Source organism: Ranitomeya imitator, chromosome 1, assembly GCF_032444005.1.
Source record: "Ranitomeya imitator isolate aRanImi1 chromosome 1, aRanImi1.pri, whole genome shotgun sequence".
NCBI classification, from domain to species: domain Eukaryota; kingdom Metazoa; phylum Chordata; class Amphibia; order Anura; family Dendrobatidae; genus Ranitomeya; species Ranitomeya imitator.
The window spans coordinates 552,434,700-552,454,462 of record NC_091282.1 but is presented as its reverse complement, the minus strand read 5'-3'; the positions used below and the strand labels follow the sequence as shown (position 1 = coordinate 552,454,462).

Here is a 19,763-nt window from a genome sequence, read left to right as displayed (position 1 = left end):
ATATCCAAGAACATCGGGAGGGAATTAATGCTGTCGTGGAAGGCTCCTAGAAACCGAATTAACGGTAAGAATAATTCTATTTTCTCTAGTAGCCTTCCACGACAGCCCAGGAGGAATGCCAACCAATTCTGTATTTAGGGAGGGACCAGAGCCTGAAGAACCTTCCGGCCAAAGACAAGATCCCGGTTGGACCAGAAGTCCAATCTATAATGCTTAGTAAAAGTGTGCAGAGAAGACCATGTTGCAGCCCTGCAAATCTGCTCTGTTGAAGCACCAGCCTTTTCAGCCCAAGAGACGGAAGTAGATCTGGTGGAATGAGCCTTTAGGCTATATTCACACTTAGCGGTTTTTACCGCGGAACCGCAGCGATTTTGATGCTGCGGGTCCGCAGCAGTTTCCATAGCGTTTACAGTAACATGTAAACCCTATGGAAACCGCAAACCGCTGTGCACATGCTGCGGGAAAAACCGCGCGGGAACGCAGCGGTTTACAACCCGCAGCATGTCACTTCTTTGTGCAGAATCGCTGCGATTCTGCACCCATAGGAATACATTGAACCGCTTACTTCCCGCATGGGGCTGTGCCCACGTTGCGGGAAGTAAGCGGATAATGTGCGGGTGGTACCCGGGGTGGAGGAGAGGAGACTCTCCTCCAGGCCCTGGGAACCATATTTGGGGTTAAAAAATAAAAAATCTGGTTATACTCACCCTCTGATGTCCGGAGCTCCTGGGCGCTGCACGCGGCCGTCCGGTCAGAGTTGCTGTGCGACCAGGACCTGCGGTGACGTCGCGGTCACATGACCGTGACGTCACGAAGGGTCCTTCTCCCACAGCATCTTTGGAACCGGAACGCCGGGTGCAGCGCCCAGGAGATCCGGACATCAGAGGGTGAGTATAACCAATTTTTATTATTTTTAACATTACTATTGATGCTGCATATTGCTGCATATGCAGCATCAATAGTATAGGCGGAAACCCGCAGCGGAAAACGCGGAACAAACCGCGATAAATCTGCAGGGAGAACCGCAGTTGTTTTGCCCTGCAGATTTATCAAATCCGCTGCGGGAGAACCCGCAGGGACCCGACGCAAGGTGTGCACATAGCCTTAGGCCCGCAGGAACCGCAGTATTCTGAGCTAGGTATGCTTCAGTAATGGCCTTATTTATCCAGTTGGCAATGGTACTCTTCGCTACCTTTTTGCCCTTGTTTCGGCCAGATAGATGAACGAAGAGATTTTTGTCAATTCTGAAGGATTTAGTTTGTTCCAAGTAGTGTAATACTATACGCCGTACATCCAAGGTATGAAATCTGTTCTTCCGGATTTGAAGGATTGTGACAGAACGATGGGAGGACTATATCCTGTGATCGGTGAAATTCTGACACTACTTTCGGAAGAAAACATGGATCTGGTCGGAACACAATGGAATCATCTCTTATGGTAAGATAAGGTTCTCTAATTGAAAGGGCTTGTATTTCCCCCACTCGTCTTGCAGTAGAAATTGCAACTAAGAAGGCGGTTTTGCAGGACAGAAGCTGTGAGGAACAAGATGATAACGGCTCAAATGGAGGAGCCATAAGGCCCTTTAGAACTATGTTTAAGTCCCATGATGGTACAAAGATTTGTTTTCTTGGACAAATGTCTTGATGCTAAGACCATAAACCTTTTTATCCAACGATGACCTGCAAGGTCTTGGTCGAAGACAGAACTCAAAGCTGACACTTGAACCTTTAAGGTACTTGGCTTCAGCCCCAACTCCAATTCTTTTTGTAGAAAATCTAATATTTGTGAGATATTAGGATGGAAAGGGTCAGAATTATGAGGATGACACCACGAGGAGAACCTCTTCCAAATTTTGCTATATATAGCATTGGTGACAGGTTTTCTAGATTTCTGTAAAGTAGAGATTACTGACTCTGAAAGACCTTTAGCTCTTAATACCCGGGCTTCAATAGCCAGGCTGCCAGCTTGAATTTTTGCGGGTTCGGATGATAAAAGGGGCCCTCGAAGAGTAGATCTTCTGATGTTTGAAGAAAGACTGGACTATCCACTTTCAATTCTCTGATGAGGTGATACCAGTTCCTCTTTGGCCATGCCGGAGCTACTAGGATAGTCGGGACCTGATCGTCTCGGATCTTCCGGAGGGTCTTTGCAAGTAACGGTATTGGAGGAAACACGTATGCTAGTTGGAACCTCCATGTATGAGCAAAGGCGTCTACTCCTTGAGACCTGTCTTTGGGGTCTAGATAGAAGTTTGTAGATTGTGAGCCTTCGCAGGCAGGGTCCTCACTCCTCCTGTACCAGTTATGACTTGTATTGTTTAAGATTATTGTACATTTTATTATGTATTCCCCTCCTCACATGTAAAGCGCCATGGAATAAATGGCGCTATAACAATAAATAATAATAATAAAGTAGTTCTTGACCTGTGCATTCTGGCATGACGCTAGAAGATCTATGTCGGGGAGTCCCCATCTGTCCGTCAACATTCTGAAAACATCCGTCTTCAGGCTCCATTCTCCTGGTTGTAAATCGTGACGACTTAGGAGATCCGCATGAACATTTACTGACCCTTTGAGGTGCATTGCTGATAGTGAGAGGAGATGTTTCTCTGCCCAGCAAAAAATTCTGTTTGATATTGCTCTCAATTGGTTGAACTTCGGACTCCCCTGGTGTTTTAGATGCGCTACAGTCGTCATATTGTCCGAGTAGACTCTGACATGTTGAGCTATAATCAGACTGCTGGCAGCTAGAAGGGCCTTCTCCACTGCCATCAATTCTCTGAAGTTGGAAGAATTGGAGCTTTCTTTCCGATTCCAGTGACCTTGGAATGGGATTTGCGAGACAACTGCTCCCCAGCCTTTTTGACTGGCATCCGTTGTCACTGTCACCAGCGGATCTTGTATCCAGTCCATTCCTTTTTGCAAGTTTGTTTGGATCGCCCACCAGGTTAACGAGGCTTTTACCTTCCCTGGAATGTACACTCTTCTGTTCAGGAAATTTGGATTTCCGTTCCAGTTTCCTAGGATATGTGCCTGCAGAACTCTGGAGTGGCCTTGAGCCCACTGGACTGATTGTATACAAGCCGTCATTGACCCCAGAAGAGACATTGCAGTCCGCAGAGTAGGAGACCGTTGTTTCTTGAAGTCTAGGACCTTGGATATCAGGTTCCTCTGGTGTTCCTCTGGTAGGAAAGATTTTTGACTTCCAGAGTCCAAAAGGACTCCGAGGAATTTTATCACCTTTGATGGTAATAGATGAGACTTCTTCAGATTGGGTATCCAACCCAAAAGCTGTACGATGTTCAGAGTTTTGGAAATTCTCTGAGAATTTCAGCGGAAGGACCAATTATTAAAAGGTCGTCCAAGTACGGCACTATAGCGACATCTTGGTTCCTGATATGAGATACAGCTTCCGCCATGACTCTGGAGAAAACCCTTGGGGCCGAGGAGATCCCGAAGGGGAGAACATTGTATTGGAAATGTAAGATTTTGTGATTGAACTGGACCGCAAATCTTAGATATTTCCTGTGACGAGGATGCATTGGAATATGGAAATAGGCATCCTTGAGGTTTATTGTTGCCATATAGGAATGAGGAGCCAGAGGGATGGCTGTTTTTACGGATTCCATTTTGAATTTGCGGTAAGTAATGTATTGGTTGAGAGCTTTTAGATTTATTATGATCTGAGCTTGCCCGGAAGGCTTTTTTACCATAAAGATACGGGAATAATGCCCTTTTCCTTGCTCGTTTACTGGGACCATCGAAATAGCTCTCGAGTTTAGTAAATCCTGTAACCCTGACATCAGTTTTTGAGTCTCCCGAGATGACGGGGAGGTGACTCTTAAGATCCTGGGAGGAGGCGCATCGAACTCTATCAGAAGACCCTGTTGGATAACACTCACTACCCAAGGGCTGTTGGAGATATTCTGCCAACTGTGAACGAAGTTCGAAAGCCTCCCCCCCACCGGATCGGAGTCATTGTTTTTCTTGTTGTGTTTGTTGGGGAATAAGGATATTTTAAGGTTTCCCCTTGGCATAACTCCACCTCCCGATTTTTCCTTTTCCCTTACACTGGGAGGGCTGGGACTGGGAGGCTCGGAAAAAAACGCTTCCTGGGAGGTCTTTGTTCAGGAAGAGTTTTCTTCCTGTCCGTGGCTTTTTCCAAGATGTCATCTAAAGAGGGCCCAAACACATAGTCACCCTTAAAGGGAATGGAACAGAGTTTTATCTTTGAAGTGACGTCTCAACTCCACATTTTTAGCCAGAGAGCTCTTCTAGCTGAATTTGTCTGGACTAAAGATCTGGCAGCCACACGGATGGATTCCAGTGAGGCGTCCGCAAGAAAACCAGTTACTCTATTTAAAATAGGCAAGGAGTCCAACACTTCCTCTCTCGGGAGTACCCTGAGATATGTGGTTTTCTAGCTCTTCTATCCAGCGGAAGAGACTGGGCCACGCAGGTGGATGCAATATTGAATCTGAGGGCCGAGGTAGAAGTTTCCCAAGACTTTTTGAGAAGGCTCTCAATCTTCCTATCTAAGGGGTCCTTTAACTGGGAGGAGCCTTCGAACGGCAGAGCCGTCTTTTTTGCCACTCTAGCCACCTGAACATCTATTTTTGGGATGTTCCATTTAATTGAATCCTCCTCTAGAGGAAACCGATGTTTAAAGTCTGATGGGGTAGTTAGCCGTTTCTCAGGCAGTTCCCACTCATTATTGATCATGTCTATAATACTTTTAGGTACGGGAAAACCAGGTTGTTTTTCAGTATGCATGCCGAATAATTCGTCTTGTATAGACTGAGGAATGGGTTCCTCCTTTAGCCCCATAGTATTCCTCACTGCAGACACCAATTCCTCAATGTATTCAGAGGAAAAAAAGATATTTTCTGATTTTCGCAGATTTATGGGGTAACACATCTTGCCATTTGACTGAAGATGACGTATAAGAACCTTCAGACTCTGACCCAGAATATTCCTGGATCTTTCTCTTTTTGGGAAGTGATGGACCAGGTGAGGATGGTGGTGGCGGTGGAGGGGGGACGAGCGTGGCCAAAGAGGTCTGGACCTCTTGCCTAACCAGGGAACGTATTTCTTCAATTAGTGAAGGGTGTTCCGCCCGGATTACTTTGTCCGTACAGGTGTTGGCACAACTTTTTCTACCAATTTAAGGGCATTTTCACATTACAGGTGGCACATTTGCGTTTAGTAACGGTTTTATGGCCAGGCTTGTCTCCCTGAAACGAGAGTGTAAGCGGTATAAGAAGGTATATTTAATCTACCTTTAAATGGGACCTATCCCTGCCACACTTACTGGGGCTTGAGGAGCGCTGGGCTCTGCAGCTGCAGGGCAAGACGAATTCATGCTTAAGCAGGCTTACCTGAGACGTCTTCGCAGCTTATACAGAAAATAAGACTGCACCAGCACGTGGAAATTAGCCGCCCCTCCCCCTCCGCAGTCCCAGGCAGGCGTGCGAGGATGCAGTGTGCCTCACATGCCGTTCGGCAGTCCATATCCTGGACAGAGAGCGATCCTATGCAGGAGCGCCGACCTGGAAGTGAAGAGTCACATGACTTCCGGGTCGCCGAACAGCGTGCACAGGAGGGGGAGACGCCGGAGAGCTCAGGGAGGCCTCAGGGATGGGAACGCCGGCCCGCTTTACCCCCGCAAGGGGACGCAGGAGGACCGGGAATGCGGTCCCAGAATCCGAAAGGAGACAGGAGCACAACGGAGGAGGAAGCCCTGGGGGCCCGACCACCAGTGCCCGGCTTTAAAGATATAGAAAGGTACGCCACCAGAGTCGGCCACGCAGCGTACCAGGAACCTCTCCATGCCCCATGGGGGACAGGAAAGACACTGGTTAATAGGAGGTGGGAGGGGTTTTTAACCTCTTGTGCTTCCAGTCCCCCATTAGAGTATGGAGACAACCTCCTGGGCTGTCGTGGAAGGCTACTAGAGAAAACCAGCTATTCACGAATCTCTCTTTTTTTTTTTTCGGGGAGGGGGGGGGGGGGCGCGTTTCTACTGTTCCGCGTTTGGTAAAATGGATAAAGCAGATTTATTCTTCGGGTCAGTACGTTTACAGCGTTACCTCATTTAGATTTTTTTTATGTTTTGGAGCTTTTATACGATAAAAACTATTTTATAGAAAAAAAGAATTATTTTTGCATTGCTTTATTCTGAGGACTATAACTTATTTTTTCAGTGATGACGCTGTATTGCAGCTCGTTTTTTGCGGGACAAGACGTTTTCAGCGGTACCATGGTTATTTATATCCGTCTTTTTGATCGCGTGCTATTCCACTTTTTGTTCGGCGGTATGATAAAGTGTTGCATTTTACCTTGTTTTTTTTTTTTTTTTAGTGTTCACTGAAGGGGTTAACTAGAGGGACATTTTTATAGGTCGGGTCGTTACGGTGTGTACTTTTATTGTTTTTTTTTATAAATTAGATAAAGGAATGTATTTATGGGAGATAAAAAAATACATATATATGTAACTTTATAAGATTGCTCCAGGGGGGGCATCATATTATAGGGTCAGATCGCTGATCTGACACTTTGCACAGCACTGCCAGATCAGCGATTTGACATGCAGGGCTGCAGGCTTACCAGCGCTTGCTCTGAGCAGGCGCTGGTAAGCCACCTCCCTGCAGGACCCAGATGCAGCCCCGCAGTCATTTTGGATCCGGGGCCTGCAGGGAGGAGACGCTCGGTACAAGGTGAGCACATCCCCTTGTTCCGAGGGTCTCAGGGAAGCAAGCAGGGAGCACCCTCCCTATGCGATGCTTCCCTATGCCCCCGGAACGCTGCGATCATGTCTGATCGCAGTGTGCCGGGGGTTAATGTGTCAGGGGCGGTCCGTGACCGCTCCTGGCACATAGTGCCGGATGTCAACTGCGATAGTCAGCTGACACCCGGCCGAGATCGGCCGTGCTCCCCCCATGAGCGCAGCTGATCGCGCTGGACGTTCTATCCATTTCCTGGGAATTAAGTCCCAGGTCACCTTGACGGGATAGTATGGGATTAAGAAGTTAACTACCAAGATGCCCAGTGTCTGACAGTAGGTTTTAGGTGTGATCTTCCATGGAGATGCCCATTGCCCAATATGAGATCCCAGCTTCAGATCTGCTGAAAGCATTCATCTTGGTGCCCCATTTGCTGTGCTTCATAGGATACCGCTCTGTAACAAACTACAGTGTATAGTAACAGGAAAAAAAAAAATTTTTTTATATATATATATATATATATATATATATATATATATATATATATATATATATATATATATATATATATATATATATATATATACACACACACACACACACTATATATGCCGCCTCACCAACCACCTGAGCAGCCGCCACATCACCAACCACCAGAGCTGCCACATCGCCACTGCCAGAGCTGCCACATCACCAACCTCCTGTCTCTAACTCATTATCCCGAAGAATGTAAGTCCGCAAGGACAGGGTCCTCTCCCCTCTGTGCCAGTCTGTCATTGTAAAATTGTTTACTGATAACGATATCTATAACTCTGTATGTAACCCCTTTTCACATGTACAGCACCATATGGAATGGTGCTATATAAATAAAAGTATATATATTTATATATATATCACTTCCGTTTGTCACGGAAATCCCAAGTCGCTGATTGGTCACGGTCAAACGGCTACAACCAATCAGCGACGGGCACAGTGCGGCCACGAAATGGCCGCTCCCTACTCCCCAGCCGTCAGTGCCCGCTCCATACTGCCCTCCAGTCAGAGCTCACACAGGGTTAATGGCTGCGTTACACCGCGGTGTAACGCACTCCGTTAACGCTGCTATTAACCCTGTGTGACCAACTTTTTACTATTGATGCTGCCTATGCAGTATCAATAGTAAAAAGATCTAATGTTAAAAAATAATAAAAAATCATTATATACTCACCTTCTGTCGGCCCCCGGATCCAGCCCAGGCCTTTCCCGCTCCTCGTGACGAGCATTGGTAAACGCCTGGGTTGGATCCGGGGGCCGACGGAAGGGGAGTATATAATGATTTTTTAAATTCTTTTTTTTTTTTTTTACAGGGATATGGTGCCCACATTGCTATATGCTACGCGGGCTGTGCTACATTTCTCTGCTGTATCTGTGCATCATGAATCGTGGTATGTGTTAAAGAGGGGGGCCTACTGAGACTCCTTCGCCCGGGGCCCTCAAAACCCTGGAGCTGGCCCTGGCTTGACTGATTGTTCGCGGCCGGGCGTGACCAATCAGCGACAGGCACAGTCCGCCCGCGAATTTTGAACCACACTTCGCTAATTGGTCGCGGCCGAATCCTGTGTATAAATTGCATTATTCTGAAAACTTCATAAACTACATACATATTCTAGAATACCCGATGCGTTAGAATCGGGACGCCATCTAGTATATACCATATTTATATATATTAGTGTATCTATATACATAATTGTCTAAGGGTCACTTCCGTCTGTCTGTCCTTCTGTCACGGTTATTCATTCGCTGATTGGTCTCGGCAGCTGCCTGTCATGGCTGCCGTGACCAATCAGTGACGGGCACAGTCCGATTAGTCCCTCCCCTACTCCCCTGCACTCACTGCCCGGCACCAGCTCCTTAATCCCCTCCACTCACACAGGGTTAATGGCAGCGGTAACAGCCCGCGGTGTAACGCACTCCGTTACCGCTGCTATTAACCCTGTGTGTCCCCAACTATTTACTATTGATGCTGCCTATGCAGCATCAATAGTAAAAATAGGTCATGTTAAAGGGAACCTGTCACCCCGTTTTTTGAGATTGAGCTATACTGTTAAATAGGGCCTGCGCTGTGCGTTACTATAGTGTATGTAGTGTACTCCGATTCCCCATGTATGCTGAGAAATACATTACCAAAGTCGCCGTTTTCGCCTGTCAATCAGGCTGGTCTGGTCAGGTGGGCGTGTTCACAGCGCTCTTTTCTTCCCCAGCTTTCCGTTGGTGGCGTAGTGGTGTGCGCATGTCCAGAGTTCCGACTTCCCTGCGCCCACGTGAAGACACAGCGCGCGATCTGCGCTGTAATCCCTTGCATTGGTGGGGGCGGCCATCTTCCTGGGGCCGCGCGTGCGCAGATGGAGTGCTCTGCTGCACGGGGCTTCAGGAAAATGGCCGCGGGCAGCCGCGCGTGCGCATTAGAGATCGCGGCGGCCATTTTCCCAAAGCCGAGATGCAAACTCGGCTTTGGGAAAATGGCCGCCGCGATCTCTAATGCGCACGCGCGGCTGCCCGCGGCCATTTTCCTGAAGCCCCGTGCAGCAGAGTACTCCATCTGCGCACGCGCGGCCACAGGAAGATGGCCGCCCCCACCGATGCAAGGGATTACAGCGCAGATCGCGCGCTGTGTCTTCACGTGGGCGCAGGGAAGTCGGAACTCTGGACATGCGCACACCACTACGCCACCAACGGAAAGCTGGGGAAGAAAAGAGCGCTGTGAACACGCCCACCTGACCAGACCAGCCTGATTGACAGGCGAAAACGGCGACTTTGGTAATGTATTTCTCAGCATACATGGGGAATCAGGGTACACTACATACACTATAGTAACACACAGCGCAGGCCCTATTTAACAGTATTTATAGCTCAATCTCAAAAAACGGGGTGACAGGTTCCCTTTAAAAATAATTAAAAAAACCTGCTATACTCACCCCCCGCCGCCTTTCCCGCTCCTCTGGACGCTTCCGGGACCGCACCGTTGCAAGCGGCAGCTTCCGCTCCCAGGGCTGGTGTGCGACAAGGACCTGCCGTGACGTCACGGTCATGTAACCGCGACGTCATCATAGGTCCTGCCCAAACCAGCCCTGGGAGCGGAAGCTGCCGCTTGCAATGGAGCGGTCCCGGGAGCGTCCAGAGGAGCGGAAAAGGCGGCGGATGGTGAGTATAGCAGGACTTCAACGGGCCTTCGGAAGGGGAGTATATGTTTGTTTTTTTAAGTCTCTATACTACGTGGCGCTGGGCAATATACTACGTCGGCTGGGCAATATACTACGTCGGCTGGGCAATATACTACGTCGGCTGGGCAATATACTACGTCGGCTGGGCAATATACTACGTGGACATGCATATTCTAGAATACCCGATGCGTTAGAATCGGGCCACCATCTAGTATATAATATATATATATATTCCCTTCTTAGGAATTGCCACACTAGAAGATGGATCTTCCATTGCCGAAATAGACAACACCCCACATGGCGATGTGGATGGACACCCTGTAAAGGGTTAACGCCGTGTCGACATCACGGAGTGTAACGCGAATTGGTGGGGGGCAGAGCCTTCACCCCTACTGTAATGCTGCTCACGAGAGGCGTTGTGGAGAAACCCCCTAATACCCAGCGATACAAAGCGAGGCCTACACACAAAGCCTTACCTGGCTGCGCCGCACTCCCAGCCGTACCGAGCACTTCCTCAAGCAATGTGGCGCGTATTACTGGCGCGGACGTGATGACGTAGCACGTTGTCCAGTGAGAGAAGGGCAGGATTGTAAAAACACTACAAAGTGCTTGTATGAAAGCACATCACGTGACACGTCCCCGCCGTAATATTTACCATGTCAGTCAGATACGGTTTTAGCCGTATTCCGTGTGACTTGTTTCACGGCGGGCGATGACGTCACTTCCGGCCTATGGTTGCTGTTATGCCTGGACCCTGGAGACAGCACACGGAGCAGTGCGCGCGTAGCTGGGCTCAGTGTAGGTATATGCATGGGCGTACTACAGCTAGTACCCGGGACTAATGGCGTCCTTGCACAGTGTGCACTGCTGAGGCGTCAGTGAGGATGGTGACCCTGGGGCAGGGTTGGTTGGATTGCCAGAAGTGATTTATGGCAGATAACAGGGAACAATAGAGTGCTGCCAGCTGTGCTACACGGTGAGGATCTCCATCCTGTGTAATAGTGGCTCGTTCATTGAGGGGTTTCGCCTCAGAATCCACAGTGGTTTATTGAAGTGGGGGAGATTCCACAAACATTTTAAGCCTGCAGCGTATCAGTTATGTTACACATTTAGGATACGTTGCCCTCCTATCCATAGCAAGATCTACAGTACGGATCTTAAAGGGGCTGTCCAGGACACTTCCAGAATCTGGCGGTGCGCTCTGTATTCACTGTCCGGGACACTTCCGGAATCTGGCGGTGCGCTCTGTATTCACTGTCCGGGACACTTCCGGAATCTGGCGGTGCGCTCTGTATTCGCTGTCCAGGACACTTCCGGAATCTGGCGGTGCGCTCTGTATTCACTGTCCGGGACACTTCCGGAATCTGGCGGTGCGCTCTGTATTCGCTGTCCAGGACACTTCCGGAATCTGGCGGTGCGCTCTGTATTCACTGTCCGGGACACTTTCGGAATCTGGCGGCGCGCTCTGTATTCGCTGTCCAGGACACTTCCGGAATCTGGCGGCGCTCTCTGTATTCACTGTCCGCGACACTTCCGGAATCTGGCGGCGCTTGCTGTATTCACTGTTCGGGACACATTTGGAATCTGGCGGTGCGCTCTGTATTCACTGTCCGGGACACTTCCGGAATCTGGCGGCGCGCTCTGTATTCGCTGTCCGGGACACTTCTGGAATCTAGCGGGATTGCTGTATTCACTGTTCGGGACACATTTGGAATCTGGCGGTGCGCTCTGTATTCACTGTTGGGGTATGTGCATACTGTCTTCAGGTGGATTCTGCCTAGAATCTGCTTAAAAACCCATAAAAAGGGTGCTGAAAAGAATGAATATATTCACCACAAGGTCCAAACGACTTGCCGTGCGTATGTGTCACCTTTTGTAACTTCTTGTATCTGTTTCAGGCTTTGAAAGCTGTGAAGCGCCTAAAAGAAGTGACCTGACTATTCTTCTGGCACCTTGGAAGCCGCCAGTGTGTTATACATAAGATAGTAAAAGCACGAGAGGGGGTATAATCTTTGTTATCGCAGTATGAGAAGAAGTTGTCTAAGTAGTGCTGCCATACAACCTTTATCTCCCGACAGCCGGGCACGCTATGGGGTGTATAGCATTCCCAATCCTTCTTAGGCTATGTTCACATGTCCAGTAATCATCAGAATGGACCCAACAGCAATCTGTTGACAAAAACTTTGTGCAGACACAACTTTTTTGTCCGTCTGAAAAAACTGATTTTAACTGGATCTGTTTTTTTTTTTTTTTTAAACATTGAAGTGTATAGAAAACGTATCCGATAACTAACATCTGTTGTCCTCTCATTTGAAAAGGATCCATTTTTGCTTACTGGAGGTGGAAAAATAAATATGTAACATAGTAGTGGACATGTGAACGTTTGAGTAATCATTACTGATGAGAGAACGTTCTGGGATAAGGTGATATCTGAGTATGCCCGTCTGCTATCTGAGTGACTTCGGCGTGCTCCAGTGATATGTTGGTCCCGGGGCTGCATGTCTCGCGGGTGTTTGACAGTCGTAACACATGCGGCGACTGGCTGTTTGTTCTGCAGTTCCTTCAAACAGACATGCAGCCACAGGGACTAGAACATATTATTTGAGCACGCCACAGACATTGTTAGCAACGCAGCATTCTCGAATAACACCTTATCACACAGCACGTTCACTCATCACTAATAATCATCTATTTGAAACTGATCCAGAAAGGATAAAACAGATCTTTTTGAGATGGGCGAATAACAGATGGCTATTTAAGGGATCCATTTTCCATAGTCTTCAATGTTTAAAAAAAAAAAACAGATCCAGTAGAAATCCGTTTTTTCAGGTGGACAAAAAAGTTGTGTCTGCACAACTTTTTTTTTTTTTTTTGTCAATGGATTGCTGCTGAATATGTTCTAACTGATGATTACCGGACATATGAACATGGCCTTACTCTCAATGGACATGACGGGGGAGTTGTCAGGCTGGCCTGGTAGACATTAGATTATTATCAGGCATCACCATAGTCTGTTGCGTATTGCCACCTTGATAGTGTTTGTGTAAAGGTACCGTTACACTTAACAATTTACCAACGATCACGACCAGCGATACGACCTGGCCGTGATCGTTGGTAAGTCGTTGTGTGGTCGCTGGGGAGCTGTCACACAGACAGCTCTCTCCAGCGACCAACGATGCCGAAGTCCCCGGGTAACCAGGGTAAACATGGGGTTACTAAGCGCAGGGCCGCGCTTAGTAACCCGATGTTTACCCTGGTTACCATTGTAAAAGTAAAAAAAAAAAAAAAAAAACACTACATACTTACTGTACATTCCTGTCGCGTCCCCCGGCCTCAGCTTCCCTGCACTGTGTAAGCGCTGGCCGGAAAGCAGAGCGGTGACGTCACCGCTGTGCTCTGCTTTACGGCCGGCCGGCGCTGACACTGGGGGATGCAGGGAAGCTGACGCTGGGGGACGTGACCGGAATGTAAGTATGTAGTGTGTTTTTTTTTTTTTTTTTTTTACTTTTACAATGGTAACCAGGGTAAACATCGGGTTACTAAGCGCGGCCCTGCGTTTAGTAACCCGATGTTTACCCTGGTTACCAGTAAAGACATCGCTGAATCGGCGTCACACACGCCGATTCCGCGATGTCAGCGGGTGATCCAGCGACGAAATAAAGTCCTGATCATTCCCCAGCGACCAACGATCTCCCAGCAAGGGCCTGATCGTTGGTCGATGTCACGCATAACGATTTCGTTAACGATATCGTTGCTACGTCACAAAAAGCAACGATATCGTTAACGATATCGTTATGTGTGATGGTACCTTAAGGCTGGAGTCCGACAACCGTATGTTCTCTAATGCAAGAGAATCGGGGCGATTATGCTAATGACAGTCGGCTCAAACTTTGTCACAGTTTGAGCCAAATGTCATCTTACTGTGACCCTATTCTCATAAGAGAATAACATGACCGTTGTGGAAAAGATGGAGAACTTAATTTCTCCATCTTCCCTATCCTTTCACCGCGGATGTTGGGCTGCACTCGGATGTCATCCAAGTACAGTCTAGTGTTTAAATCGCACCCTTAGAATTGCTGTTTGATCAAAACTATTCCTAGGTTTGCTGGACTTATCCCTGATGTACTTATTCCACTATATTAATATACCATCATGTGATACAATACTTCTCTCTTTCTCTGGTTTGCTTAAGCTTTCTAGTGGCTCATGGCATTGTAAGCATTTGCAACCCCTTCCTATATACAAGTCCTTCTCACTAAATTAGAATATCATCAAAAAGTTAATTTATTTCCGTCTCCAATACGAAAAGTGAAACTCATATAGTCATTACAAACAAAGTGATGTATTTCATGTGTTTATTTCTGTTAATGTTGATGATTATGGCTTACAGCCAATGAAAACCCAAAAGCCATTATCTCAGTAGATTAGAATACTTTATAACACCAGCTTGAAAAATTATTTTAATCTGAAATGTTGGCCTACTGAAATGTATATTCAGTAAATGCACTCAATACTTGGTCGGGGCTCTTTTTGCATCAGTTACTGAATCAATGCGGCGTGTCATGGAGGCGATCAGCCTGTGGCACTGCTGAGGTGTTATGGAAGCCCAGGTTGCTTCGATAGCAGCCTTTAGCTCGTCCGTATTGCTGGGCTTGGTGTCTTCATCCATATCTCTCTCTCTCTCTCTCTCTCAACAGGAAACCTACAGAAAGATAAAAGGGGGCGGTCCGCCTTTCCTCCTCAGTTTAAGTTTCCTGTTCCTGCGGAAACATCAGGATTTTAGACTACGGAAAGATACCTGGGCTAAGCACGCCGCCTGTGCAGTGTCTCCGGAACGGCAGGGGCTGCGGTCTGGAAGCGGCGTCGGGGGAGTTCCGTTTGACGGCTCCCTCCTCGTCTGGGGAGGCATGCAGATGTCCGGGGGAGGCTGCCCGGCATCATCTGCATAACGCGGCGGTAGCAGCGTCGCTGGAGAAGCCCTGGCCGACAGGAGTCGGGTGAGTGAGGGCAGAGTTCCAATTGCGGTCCGGTGCTAAAAGCCCAGACCGTGCATGCGCCGACCTCCATAAGTCCATTTGCCCCTGAAGTAGACACTGAACTTCCGGGGCATCCAGGCCGAGATCAGCGGCAGGGGAAGCGCGGGTTTGCGCATGTGCAGTGCCGCACGGAAAAAAAAGGGGGCAGCAAAAAAGGCGCACTCTATAAATCAGTCACCGTAATTTGGCGATGCAAGATGTCATCCCCAGGTGCCATGTACCCTACAGCAGGAGACCCAGTACCCCCCGCCGAGGATCGTTCCAGCAGGGGATCCTCAGATACCGGTCGTAAAAGCGATGTGGTGGACACATCCAGGACAGGACCTCAGCCTTCTGATCCAGTACTAATAGCTTCACTGGGTGAGTTTCTAACTCTGCCTATTAAGCTGACGCCATCTCCCTTCTTTCTCTCTTTCTCCTTCTCTCGCTATGTCTTATTCTGGTCAGATAAAAAAATAACAAAAGACTAAACATAAGGAATGCGCCTTATGTAGCCAGCCCCTGCCAGACACATACCCTAAGAAGCTTTGCAAGGACTGTATAACGGAAACAACACAGGGAGCGGCAGTGTCTATCACGGACTTACGCGCCATTATTAGAGAGGAGTTAAAAGCTATGTCACAGGATAAGCCACACAAGAGTAAATCTAAAATACCAACATCTTCGTCAGATTCCGATAATGGCCAAGCAGTACTCTCAGAAGCCTCCCTATCATCATCATCAGAAATCGAGGGACGTTCATGTTTTCCCTTAGTGTGGACAATTTAGTAAAGTCAATAAGAGACACTATGGGGTGTGAGGAGGCAAAGGGCGCACAAACCATGCAAGACATATTGTTTGCAGGTTTAGCAGAGAGAAAAAGGAGATGTTTTCCAGTCATCCCGGCTGTTAAAGCATTAATAAAAAGAAAGTGGGAGAAGCAGGATCAGAGAAGCTTTCTACCCTCTGCGTCAAAATGAAAGTACCCGTTTAGTGACGATGAGCTGCTTACATGGACCAAAATCCCCAAGGTTGACGCAGCCGTTGCCTCTACTTCTAAGCAGTCCACATTACCCGTAGAAGATGCGGGACTACTTTCTGACCCTCTGGATCGCAAAGCTGAGTCGTCCTTTAAAAGGTCCTGGGAGGCAACTACAGGCATATTCAAGCCAGGAGTAGCTAGCACTTGCACCGCCAGGTCAATGCTCATCTGGATTGACCAGTTAGACCAACAAATTGAAAATAAAATCTCAAGGGAAAAATTGCGAACTACTATCCCCTTAATACGAGGGGCAGCAGCCTTTATGGCGGACGCATCCGCAGATTCTCTCCACTTGGCAGCAAGATCTGCAGGTCTTGTAAACAACGCAAGACGGGCGTTATGGATGAAAAGCTGGAAAGGGGATGCGCAATCCCATGTGAGGGTGAGTTCCTCTTTGGTAAAACCTTAGATGAAATACTCAAAAAGGCAAAAGACAGGAAAAAAGCTTTTCCTGGCCCCTCTATTCCCTTATATAGGAGTGCCTTTAAGAGAAGGCCGTTCGGCAAAAGAAGGCAAACGGATAGGTCAACAACATGGGCCACTAAAGAAGACAAACCGAGAGGTACCATGTTCAGAAGACCCAACCCCCCAAAAGAAAACAAATACTGATGATATAACTACTCCAGTAGTGGGCAGACTAAAATTTTTCGCCACTCAGTGGGAAAAAATAACCAGTTCGTGGATTTTAAATATAATCAGAGATGGAATAAAATTACAATTCTCTCATTTTCCTCACGAATCATATTATAACATCCCTCAGCTCGCCTATACAACAAGAGTCCCTTGAGGTTGAAATCCAAACCCTATTATCAAAACGGGTTTTAGTCCGGGTTCCTGAAGGGCAGGAAGGTAGGGGATTCTATTCTCCCTTATTCTTGATTTCCAAACCCGATGGTTCATTCAGGACAATCATAAACCTTAAAACGCTTAATTCATTTATTAAAAATAATACGTTTAAAATGGAGTCTATCAGATCCACCGTAAAGCTACTTTTTCCAAACTGTATGATGGGCGGCATTGATCTAAAAGATGCTTATTACCATATCCCTACTCATGACAGATACCAGAAATTTTTCAGGGTAGCAGTGACAATCGATGGCAAGATTCGTCATTTCCAGTATCTATGCCCTTTGGCCTCTACAGCGCCAAGGATCTTCACCAAAGTAATTCTAGAGGTGATGGCTTATCTTCGCCAAAAAGAGACATTATTTGTGCCTTACCTAGTGACTTTTTGGTCATCGGAAATTCAGTTAATCAATGTGCTGACCGTTTGGCTCACGCAATTTCATGTCTACAGGGTCTAGGCTGGATCATCAATAACAACAAATCCAGACTTACTCCACTTTCCCTCCAAGCGTTTTTTGGGTTCCATCTAGACTCCATAGCCCAAAAGTGTCTTCTCCCTCAGGTAAAAATATCACTCATCAGACATAGTCACAGCTGCGATGGATAAACCACACATGTCCCTAAGGAAAGCTATGTCGTTACTGGGATCTCTTATTTCGTGTACCCCTGCAGTCCAATGGGCACAATACCAAACCCGGACACTGCAACACCAAATCCTCCAAGAGGAAAGACGACTACTTGGTCACCTAAATGCAAAAATAACTTTGTCCTAGGAAGTTTTAACTTCCTAACGTGGTGGCTGGATTCTAACCATTTGATGAGTGGTGTTCCATGGGTAACAACACCATCTCATACTATAACCACTGACGCCAGTCCTCACGGATGGGGCGCCCATATGGGAAGTAAATTTTGCCAAGGGTTATGGGACACGGAAGAATGCCACAACTCATCTAACCTTAAAGAGTTAAATGCAGTAAAATACACCTTATATCATTTTCTCCCACAGCTCCGGGGAAAAGACGTCAGAATCCTTTCCAACAACACCACCACAGTGGCATATCTAAACAGACAAGGAGGTACTCGATCAGAGACTCTGATGTCTTAAGTTGGGAAAATTTTGGATCTAGCAGAAAAACATTTATTATCCCTTACTGCACTTCACATAAAGGGGGGAAAACAACCAGCAGGCAGACTTCTTAAGTCGACACACCTTGAGACAGGGGGAATGGTGCCTAAACCATTGCCCTCCAAGAGATAATATCCCTATGGGGTCGTCCTCAAATAGATCTCTTCGCCACAAGAAGAAACAGACAAGTCCGGAAATTTGACTCTCTATCTGTAGCGGATCATCTAGACATTCTAGACACTCTCCAAGTCCCTTGGCAATTCAGTCTGGCATACGCCTTCCCTCCGATAATATTATTACCACAGATCATACGAAAAATCAGAGAAGAAAGAGCGAGAATTATACTGATAGCTCCATTCTGGCCCAAGAGGCCATGGTTCTTGTGGCTACAAACCATGTTGGTCTCAGATCCTTGGGTCCTCCCCTCGATACCCAACCTTCTTTTCCAGGGACCGTTTTTCCACCCCTAGGTGGACAATCTCCATCTGACGGCCTGGAATTTGAAAGGCAGATGCTAAAATTAAGGGGGTTCTCTGAGGGATTGATTGACACACTCCTCCAAAGCAAAAAACATTCCACCACAAAGGTATATACAAAAATATGGAAGAAATTCTTACAATTCCATACAACTCCCAACACATCAGAAATTCCAATACAATCTATCTTGGAATTCCTTCAAAAAGGGAGGGAACTAGGTTTATCTGTAAATACGCTAAAAGTTCACGTATCAGCACTAGGGGCCCTCTATGGCTATAACATTGTGGGAAATAGATGGGTATCCCGATTTATCACAGCTTGCGAACGGATAAACCCCGTTAACATACCTAGAATTCCACCCTGGGATCTAAATTTAGTTTTACAAGCCCTAACAGACTCTCTGTTTGAACCAATAAACTCAATACCTATCACCCAAAATGGCCCTCTTGGTAGCACTGACTGGCTATAAGAATTGGTGACATCCAAGCTCTTTCTATAGATCCACCTTTTCTACTGACTTTTCAGGATAAGTTGATCCTTAAGCCAGACCCCTCCTACCTTCCCAAGGTAGCAAAGAAATTTCATAGATCACAAGAAATACTGCTGCCCACCTTTATCAGTAATCCCTCCACTCCTGAGGAACAGAAATATCACACTCTAGATGTTAGGAGAGTAGTTTTAAAATACATTGAAAGGACCAGAAGCTGGTGACAGTGTAGGGCTCTGTTCATATCCTTCCAGGGTCACAAGAAGGGTCATGGAGTCACAAAAAGCACCTTATCCCGGAGGATCAGGGAGTCTATCAGGCTGGCTTATTCCGCGAGGAAAGAAAACCCTCCGGAAGGCATAACGGCGCACTTTATTAGAGCTATGGCATCCTCCTGGGCCGAAAGAGGAGACGTCCCAATTGAAACTATATGTAAGGCGGCAACTTGGTCAGATCCTTCTACCTTCTATAACCACTATAGGCTTGACCTATCATCAACTTCTGACCTAGACTTTGGCAGGACTGTCCTCATCATGGTGGTCCCTCCCTAGGTGATGGTCTCTGGAAAATCTCCAGTAGGGTGCTGTCGTGGCGAAGGGTAAAAAGCTGGATTACTCACCGGTAATGCTCTGTTAGTGAGTCCACGACCGCACCCTCTCACATCCCTCCCTAGGTTAATATAGTGTATATGAGTAAAATTCTTTTAACCAAACATAGAGCAAATAAGTTTAAATTTAAATAATATTTGCCTAATACTGGAGGTCCTCTGGGTACTCAAATCAAAACTGAGGAGGAAAGGCGGACCGCCCCCTTTATCTTTCTGTAGGTTTCTTGTTCCTGTGGGGCGGA

The 19,763-nt window shown here is 47.2% G+C and overlaps 2 protein-coding genes across 2 annotated transcripts in view; one reads left to right on the top strand and one right to left on the bottom strand.

Moving 5' to 3' along the window:
- The window catches only part of SUGP2 (SURP and G-patch domain containing 2), a 60,947-nt gene extending 50,334 nt beyond the window's left edge, over positions 1-10,613 (bottom strand). The window contains exon 1 of the mRNA XM_069767714.1: positions 10,398-10,613. The gene's annotated coding sequence lies outside the window, so the exon portion shown is untranslated. The remainder of the gene's footprint in view (positions 1-10,397) is intronic.
- The window catches only part of ARMC6 (armadillo repeat containing 6), a 58,276-nt gene continuing 49,064 nt past the window's right edge, over positions 10,552-19,763 (top strand). Inside the window, exon 1 of the mRNA XM_069767715.1 lies at positions 10,552-10,719. The gene's annotated coding sequence lies outside the window, so the exon portion shown is untranslated. The remainder of the gene's footprint in view (positions 10,720-19,763) is intronic.